Genomic DNA, 6,639 nt, shown 5'->3' with positions numbered 1-6,639 from the left:
GGTCAGAGTTATCCCCTCTGAGGAACAGAAACTGCATGCTGTAGGACAAACAGACTTCATTAATATAGTCTAGACTCAAAAGTATTGCCACTTAGGAGCAAAAAGAAATGAAAATTGTGGACATTATAAACCAAGTATTGGGTCATCAGAAAAGTCAAAATGCATTTTTGCATAGAAAAATACATCAGGACTTTTCCACTGACTCAATAGCTCTATAGAGCATTCTACTCAAAAGAGCATGGTGCACATTCCTTTCAAAAACACATGGAACATTCTCTAGGTAGAGTCCTGACTAAGGACATCTGCCAAAAGTCAATGGAGATAAAATTATATATAATGTCAATAGACTGCATACAGAAAATGAAAAAAATATATTTTATTTTCTTAAGATCAGGAATAAGACAACGAGATTCCCTCATACCACTTACTTAACATTATACTGAAGATTCTAGCAAGGGAAATAGAACAAACAAGAAACAAAGAAATAGCCAATTTAGAAAAGAAATAGAATTGCCTATATAGATGGCATAATCTTACATATAATAAATCCTAATTAATCACCATAAAATTATGTAGAACTGGCAAACAAATATAGTTAGTTTGTAGTTGTAAGATTAAAGTATAAAAATCACTTACAACTCTATGTTTATAAGTCAAATATAAAATTAAAACAATATTTATAATAGTAGCAAAAAGAATAAAATCTTTAAAAATAATACATTTCAAGACTAACTGAAGATTAGAAAATATTGCTGAAATATTAGTAGAAACCTAAATAACTGGAAAGACACCTATGATGATGGATTAGATGACTTAATATTAAAATGGCAATAGTTCTACATTCGTCTATAATTTCAGTGCATTTCCTATTAAAATTCCAGCCTACTTGCAAATAGTAGTAAGTTGATCCTAATATTCTGAGACATTCATGGTATCCGGACTGCCAAAACAATCTTTAAATAGAATAATGCTGTAATATTCCAATTTCTTGACTTTGAAACTTACTACAAAGCTATAGAAATCAATACAGTATAGTAAGAGAAAAAATTAAATTATATAAATTCATACACACATAAACATACACATAATAAAGTAGCCACACATAAAGAAATGAACACAGATATGTACATCAATGTCATAGAACTGAGAGTCCCAAGAATAAACTTTCATATTTAAATCAGCTGATTATTCACAAGATTGCCAAACAAATATTTTCAGCTAATGCTGCTGCTCCCACTGGACAGCTACATGTAAAAAAGCGAAGTGAGAATCCTGTCTCTTCCCATATACAAAGAGTAACTCAGTGAAGCAATGTCCTAAAACGGTGAAAAAACTTAGAAGAAAACATGTCTTCATAACTTTGAAATAGGCTATTTTTTTTATTATAACACCAAAAAAATACAAGCAAAAAAGAAAAAAAATATATGTGAATTAGACTTCAACAAAAGTCAAAACTTACCTGTATGAAAGGACACTGTAGAGAAAGTGAAGAGACAACTCACAGAACAGAAGAAAACACTTGCAACTCTTACAAGTGACTTGTATCTAGATTATGTAGAATATGCTTATAAATCAATAATAAAATCACAAAGTATCTAACAATAAAATGATCAATGGAATAAACAGACATTTCTATAAAGAATAGCCTGACCACAGTTGGACAGGGCTCTGCAACACTCTGAATGCTGGATACTATCCGGAAGATAAGGTTCAGTTCTGAGTTTGACTTCTACATGTGAAATGGACTTGTGCACTTGTGATCCTGGCTGGCTGGGAAAGCATGTGGGGAGGGGGAATCACAGCATGAGACCCTGCTGAGGGTACTTGTGTTTCTGACTGACCCTCTCTCTTGAAATATATAAACCATAATTTTAAATGGGAATCTTTATACACTGCTCATGTGTATGTAGTACGGTACATCCATTTTGCAAAATGGTCTCATAGTTCCACAAAACTGTAAACATAGAATTATTACTCTCACACCCAAAAGAAATAAAAACATATCTCCACACATAAACTTGCACAAGAATGTTCACAGCAACACTCATAAAAGTAAAAAAGTGAAAACAATCCAAATGTCTATCGACTGATGAACATAGAGAAAATACAATATATTCCATGCAGTGAATATTGCTCATCGGTAACAAGAATAAAGTTCTGATACAACCTATGACATGGATAAGAATTGAAAATATTATGCTAAGTTAAAGAAGCTAAAAAATAAAGTCACATAGTTTATGATTCAATTATTATGAAATATTCATGATCATCAAATCTAGAGAGAAAGAAAGTAAATTAGTAGTCAACTATAGGTGGAGGAAATTGAGAAAAATAGTAGGTGACTGCTAAAGAATGGGGTGGGAGGATTTTGAAGTGATGATGAAAATGTTCTAAAACTGTGGTGATGGTTGCACAACTTTAAGTAAGAGAGACACTGAATTGTGTGTATTATTTTTTCTTTTAAGAGAGTTTTGGTATAGGATGTGTGAGTTCACTGGAGAGACAAAGAAAGAGACAAAAAGACAGAAATCAGCCCTTCAAGGGGATGGCTACACTGCATTTCCTTCTCCTCCATTCTCCTCCTAGAACTTTGGGCACGCACACACCCATGCCCAGCGTGATTTCAAGCCACCATGTCTGGGACTTGACTGCAGTCAACCATGTGAGAGTCCAGCACCTTAACCACCATGCTATCTGTTGGACACTCAGTTGAGTTTTCATTGCAAGAAACTATATTGATGAATATTTTAACATCCAAAGGAATATGTCTGTTCATATTAAACAAATACCAAGTATTGGACTGTCAGAAAAGTCAGGATGCATTTTTGCACATAGTGACTTTTATCAAGGACCACCTGGAATCTAGAAATAAAATATGAATAAGATGCATTCTCTTCTTTTTGAGTTTAAGACTACTAATATGTAAGAGGAATTCTGCCAGTGGATATGTGGAGTCTTATAGAAACATGACCTTCCACATGAAACCCAACCTTCCACAGACCTTGGTATATATCACCAGCCTTTTTAAATAGCCATTCAAACTAAGGTCAATGCCATCATTCCTACTTGTAAAACAGTATTTTGTTTTCACAGAAAATACTCCCAGTGCTATTATTCTCAAACTATAACTAGAAATTACTCTAGTCATTAATGTGATCATTATGTTCCTGGACCTTATTTTCAATGTACTGAAGTACAATTTCCATTTTGAATACAAGCCTAAAATGTCCACATTGTATCATTGAAACAGCAGATGTCAATTTGATAAAAACACTTTTTAATCCATCAAAGAGCTATGCCTAAGGTAACCATAAAGTCAAACTTGACTGCCTTGATTGCTTGGAGATGAGACTTTCAGGGCCCTTTAAAACATGAGGCTATGAAATAAACTATCATTAAAATGGTCTTCTGACTTCCAGTTTTCTAATTTCTAGTGCAATTACTTAGCGCCTCGAGGGGGTGGGGAGTAAGTATTAAAATAGACATTTAAAAGGGAATTTACTTTGAAGGGAGGGGCTGTGATGACAGTTGAAGGAAATGAAAAGACTGGTGTTAACTACCAACTCATATGGCTCAGACATATGCTCCTTATGAGCCAGAAGTTCTTCAGAGTAATAGCAATTAAAAATCAGGAGCCCATCCTTGGATTATGAAGGGAGAGTTCAAATCCTCTTACAAATGCTGTCAGCCTCCTCAACATTCAGTCTATTGCACAGCAATACTCAGCTTCATGTAGAAAGAGGAGCCAAACATCCATGATTAGCTGGACTCTCACTCTGACGAGAGCAAACTGAATTTTAAGTGCAAGTATTTTAACGTTCAGTGCTAAAGTTATTTTGAAAATAGGTCAGGTAATGTTAATTTCCTGGTATAACAAAAATTTTAAAACCGCATGGTTCATGATCAGTAAAAATAGTTCATTGTTTCTTAACACTTTTTTTAGCATAAAAACAGGCACATGTGGTTGCTTGAGGAGCAGAGGGACAGAAGGCAAGAAATCACACCCCAAGGAGGATGGCCACACTACTATTTCTTCTTCCATTTTCCTCTTGGGATCTTGGGCATGGACGCACACACACCCGGCGTGAATTTTAAGTCACCTGGTCCAGGACTTGAACTGTGGTCAACTATGTGGGAGTCCAGTGACATACCCATTACACCATCTGTTGGTCCCTATATTAACACTTTTCAAAAGCAAAGAACAAAGAGTTTAATAAAAAAAAAAAGAAAGAAAAATCTTGAGTACGAACTATCTCCTCAATGATGCTAAAACAAAGAACCAAAAACAAACAGAAGACTTAAAATAGCAACTAGAAGAAAGCGTACTAACAAAATGAAAAGCGAGGTTAGATAAACCTAGGTGAAAAAGACAGAAAATTTAGAATATTAAAAAAGAAAAATAGAAAACGGAGGGCATGTGTTACAACTCACTCTATCAATTGGTGTATTACTGGGTCTTCAGAAAGTCATGATGTACTTTTCTATGCAAAAATGACTTGTACAAAAATACATCATGATTTTTCCAATGAACTAATACAGTAATTGAGTATTGCCTAATTATTTCAAAAGTTTAATTCAGTGTTTTAGAAGATAAAGAATTACAATAGATAGGCAGTCCTCAACTTACAATGATTTGACTCATACTTCTGAGACTCTACAAAGGTGAGAAAGACGTGTACTCAATAGAAGACATTCATGGGACACAGATATGGCTTGTTGCCTGTTGGCGATTCGTATATAGTATTCTCAACTCGCCTGCTGTGTGGCATATATCATGTTGGGTAAAGTCTTTACAAACTAAATGATGTTTGATGTATAATGATTGAATGTATAAATAATAATGATAAACAAAAATAAGTAACGAAAAAGAAACCATACTTTTGATACCCATACAACCACTCTGGTTTTCACTTTCAGCACAGTATTCAATAAACACCTGAGATATTCAATATCTTTATTATAAATATTCAATATCTTTATTATAAATATGCTTTGAGTTTAATTATTTTGCCCAATTATAGGTTAATGTCAGTGTGCTCAGTGTGCTTACCATAAGGCAGGCGAGGCTAGGTTATGATCTTCAGTCGGTGAGGTGTATTAAATGCCTTTTTGACCTGATATTTTCAACTTAGGATGGAGTTTAAGTCAAGGTGCATCTGCAGCTTGGAACTTTTTAAGAATGTTTTAAGCACTTTTTAGGAACATATACATTATTTTGGATATAATGTGAATTTTGATTTCTTTTGAATTCACGTATAAAGAATAACCCTTTTTCTAATGTACAAAACTAATGAGATGTTACTGGGTGTTTCTCTGTGGATATGTATGCACACATTGTTTATTCAGTTAAGTTTTACTTAGACACAGCCTGGAAATTATTCTCCATTCTTATATACATTTGTTCAATGAGATCTAACACTATGTGTCTGAGTGCAGGGGCAAGTGGGGCTTGTATGCTATCTTGAAATAAATAACAATATATGCATAATCAAAGTACTTCTCACATCCCTGCCAACATGAAAATAAATACAAATCAAAATGTTATATTTTACTCAGCATAGCTTTTTTAACCTTAAAATGTTGATTCTTTTTTCAAGGTCGTAAATGATAAGGTCAGTTTCACAGTCTGTAACCAACTATAAAGAAAAAAACTTGAGGGTAGGTGAAGAGTTTCTGAGGCCTCAAAATAGCACTGTTATTGCCGATGACAATGACAAAGTTACGTTACTTTCAGATTATTTCATTGGGGTTTAAAATGGTTTGGTCTAGTAAGGCACTCATTATTAGAATAAAAATACTCAAGGGACAGAAACATTTCTTACACTGCTATCAGTGTCCTCATTAGTGATATTTAATTGACAGCTAGCAGAGATGCCCCAGGGAAGACAGGGCATGAAGGCAGTATCACCGATGAGGCAACTTGGAGTCACAGTTTTGGTCTAGTGCTGGCCTTAGTTAATTCTATACTTCTAATACTAAGCTTGTGCTTCTCTATTTTATTTGACGACAGGTTAAAAAGGCTCACCACATGGGTCACTGACCTCTGCATTGCTATGAGACCAATCCTGATATATCTGAATAATTGATTTCAAGATAAACTGGAAGCAACAAACTTTTTTCCTCTAACATCTTATAGTGCATTCTGTTCTCTGGAAGTTAAGCTTATATAGCAGTTTGGAGCAGGAAAAAAAAACAACTTTAAAAAATAAACTTTTTTATATTTTCATTTTTTAAATTTTAATTGTGGAAGCAATACATCTATTGAATTTTAAAAGTATAAGACTTATTGTAAAGAACAGTAATCCTCTGACTCTATTCTTCCTTCTCCATAGCTCTGCTTTTAGAAATAAATCACAAGACTTTAACTCTGTAACTCTTTCTTGCTTTTGTCTCCATGTTTCAAACTGGTACCACTCTAAGACCAGGTAAGCTTGAAGCTATTTTCAGACAAGTGGTCCAACCATCATCTGATTGCTACTGGATGATACAAGTATTTCTTTCTTAGGATCTTGTAAGATTGAACTGTCAAAATAATACCGATCAATTGATTTGGGGTGACTCTTTCATTTATGTCTTACAAAGGATGAAGTCTGAAGCTGTGCTGCCACTGTTGACCATTGGCCTAGAATCTCATATAGA

This window comes from Tupaia chinensis, unplaced genomic scaffold (assembly GCF_000334495.1).
Source record: "Tupaia chinensis unplaced genomic scaffold, TupChi_1.0 Scaffold138791_1, whole genome shotgun sequence".
Classification (NCBI taxonomy): domain Eukaryota; kingdom Metazoa; phylum Chordata; class Mammalia; order Scandentia; family Tupaiidae; genus Tupaia; species Tupaia belangeri.
The sequence above is the reverse complement of the archived record's forward strand: the minus strand, read 5'-3'. Positions refer to the sequence as shown.